The following is a 3244-nucleotide window of genomic DNA, read 5'->3' as shown; positions in this document are numbered from 1 at the left end:
GTTAATCCGCTCCCCCGCTTGCTTCGGATGGAGAGGCCACCTGCAGCTGCCGGGCGGGAAAAGGCCCCGAGCTTTGCTAAGCAGCCTCAGCAGTGGTGAGAGAACTCCAGCGAAATGTTATTTAATGTTCCTCTTCAGTGGAGATGGCTATTTACCAGTGAGAAATTTCTGGGCTGAAGAGTCACAGCTTGGGTAATGCTGGATTATGTCCTTGGGAGGGGGAAGCGCTGGCGGGATTTATAGCAAGTCTTTGAGGCTTGGCTTCCATAGTTAGATCTGGCACAAATTTAGAAAAGCAGCTGGAGGATGAGTTTGTGCTTGGAATCATTAGCAGCAAGGGCTGTGCTGAATTACCAAATGCAACCTGGGGGAGAAATCGTTTCTCGGCTTTCTGTCAAGGCCAGTAAAATAAGTGCGTGTGGACACGTATGGATTTACTATATGCCAAAAGTGAACCCACGGCATTGTAAAGGCGTGTAGGGCCCTGGCTCCCTGCGTGGGAGATGGCTTGCAGAATCATAGAATCATTTGGTTGGAAAAGACCTTTAAGATCGAGCCCAACTGTACCTGTCCGCTACTAAACCAGGTCACTAAGCATCTCATCCAGCCGTCTTTTAAATACCTCCAGGGATGGGGACTCGACTGCCTCCCTGGGTAGCCCATTCCCGTGCCTGATAACCCTTTCAGTGAAGACATTTTTCCTAATACCTAATCTTAATTTTTCCTAATATCCAACCTAAGAAGGGAGGGATCCTGCAAAGCAGCGCCTGAGAAAGCAGCTTTGTGGCTGGGAAGATGGTCTCGCCTGCCGAGGCAGAGCTTGGAAACCTCACGGCTGGGCAAAAGGGGCAGCTCAGTCGGTGCTGGTGTGAAAGGAAAGGGCTGTGCCCGAGAGAAGGAGCTGCCGAGCTGGCCGGGAACGTGCCAGCAGCGCTCTGCCCTACTTGCCTGCCGTGGGGACTGGGTGCTGGTCCCGCAGCTTGGTCATGGTGTGTCTCTTCACACGCGTGGCAGGGGTTTGCCACCGCTGCGAGTCCCTGCCTGCTGCCTTTGGGTGGCATTTCAGCTCCCTGGGCAGCCTGTAAACCCCAGCGTGTCAGCCTAGGAGCCTGACTTTGTGCTTTCAGCTTGTCTCCAGAGCATCCGTCCCCAGGTTAGACTGGCTGAGGCTGGAGAGAATCATGGAATCGGTGAGGTTGGAAAAGCCCCTTAAGATCATCGAGCCCAACCGTTCCCCCTACCCCTGCCATCCCACCCCCAAACCCCGGCCCTCAGCACCGCCTCTGCCCGGCTGTTAAATCCCCCCAGGGGTGGGGACTCGACCCCTTCCCTGGGCAGCCCCTTCCAGCGCCTGACAGCCCCAAGGGGAAGGAATTGTTCCCCATGGCCAACCTCACCCTGCCCTGGCACAACTTGAGGCCGGTGCCCCTCGTCCCATCGCCCGTTCCCTGGGAGAAGACCAACCCCCACCCTGTCGCAACCTTCTTCCAGGTCTCATCTCTGAAACAAGCCTTAGTTTACAGTAGGAATTAACTTGGTTTAGGGGTTCAGGCACAGAGGGTGGGGCCAGGAGCCACCTGGGCTGCTCCATGTTAGACCAGCCTCTCGTCTTTTGAAAGGCACAAATGGGGGGCAAAGCACCCAGCTTGCATTGAGTGGGGGTTCGTGTCTGTCCGCAATAGGAACTGAACATCTCTCCTGGCGTGCCCTGACAGCGGTGCCCGTGGAGTATTTGAATCAGCGGTGTCCCTGCTTTGACTTGTGCAACTCTCTAGGTTTTTACATGGGTACTACTGCTGGCTAGCTTAGCTGTAAACATGTTTGTGAAATGCTAAGGAGCTGCCTGTTAAACAAGAGGGGAGTCCCGAAGGCGGTGTGGGGAGATGGGAGCGGGGCAGTGACTGCGCCTGGCACGGGTACCCCTTCCTGGAAGGTGCCTGGAAGAACCGTGGAAGGCTCTGACCCAGCTTGGGGGAGATTTTTGCAAAGGTGCCGAGCACAGGAGAAACACCTTCATGAGGATATCGTGATTTTTAGTTAAGACTTGAGTAATGCTGTTAATCTGGGCAGCAGGGCCTGCTGTGGGGGCATTAGCACCCACTAGTCCCTGCCTTTGAGGGCTTTACGGTGCCAGTGCAGGGGCCAGGAGAGTGAGGAGAGAGGAGGCCGGTCCAGGAGGCGGTGGCTTTGTGCGTTGGGATTACAGCTGCTTCGGTGGGCATCGAGGCAGAGCCGGTTTCTGGGGAGGTCTGATGGTGGGTAACGAAGGACCTAGGTAAGCTGGTGTGCGTGGAGCTTCTCCCCAAGCTGAGCAGGATCAGCCCGAAGGCGCTTGTTTAGGAACGCTTTGGTAGGAGGCGATGGAGGCTGATGGCTCTGGCTAATTGCAGGCGGGAGTCACGCTGGGTGGTGAAGGAGAGCTGGCAGGCAGGCTGGGGAGGCACAGCCACCGCGGGCGCTGAAAGCAAACGCCCCGTACTTTGTGCTTAACGCCATGGAAATGGGGAGCAGGGATCCCTCTGGCTTTGGGTTTTTTAAAAGCACTTCCCAAATTCTGGTTGTATCTGGCATTGCCGTCGTCTGAAGGAAAAACTCAGTGTGGTGTTTCTGTGATTTGGTGACACTTTTCTGTGGAAATACGGTCGACTGACATTCCCGAGAGAGTGGGTGACGTACCGGGGTGTTTGCCTCTGAGGCGAATATCAGGGTAATGTTATTGTTCATATTTTGGTGACAGACTGTCGCCAGCGACAGTCCCCTTTGAGAATTACAATAACACCTTGCCAAGGCACTTGTTGCAGTCGCCCCTTGGAATTCAGCCCTGTGAAACAGCGACCGTCACCTGGACGGGCCTCTGCAAGGGCCGGAGGTTGGTTTCTCTCTGCACGCTGCTCAGGCGTCCCGTACCCTCTGCTGCGGAGAAGCTGTCACGAGCAGCAAAGGGATGGCTTTATTTCCCGATGCATGCGGTGGAAGAAGCTGTGGGATGAGAATTTGGTGGTGAGAGTTTGTGCTAATGCAGAAAAAAAAAGAAAAAAAAGCCATCTCAAGGCAGTTTTAGCTTGCAAGGCAATGGATGTCAACCTGGCACCACGCCTGCAGGCGCTGCAGGGGTGACGCGGTTCGCCCTGCTTTGGTGCTTTGCAGGGCTTGCCCAGGAGACAGGCGGCCCCGGGGCAGCCCGGGTGCTTGAACCTCTCCGCCAAGGAGACTGCTGTGCTCTCAGAAGATCACATGTAGGCTT

Source organism: Egretta garzetta, unplaced genomic scaffold, assembly GCF_000687185.1.
Source record: "Egretta garzetta isolate BGI_Z169 unplaced genomic scaffold, ASM68718v1 scaffold300, whole genome shotgun sequence".
NCBI lineage: Eukaryota > Metazoa > Chordata > Aves > Pelecaniformes > Ardeidae > Egretta > Egretta garzetta.
Note: the sequence above shows the minus strand (reverse complement) of the source record.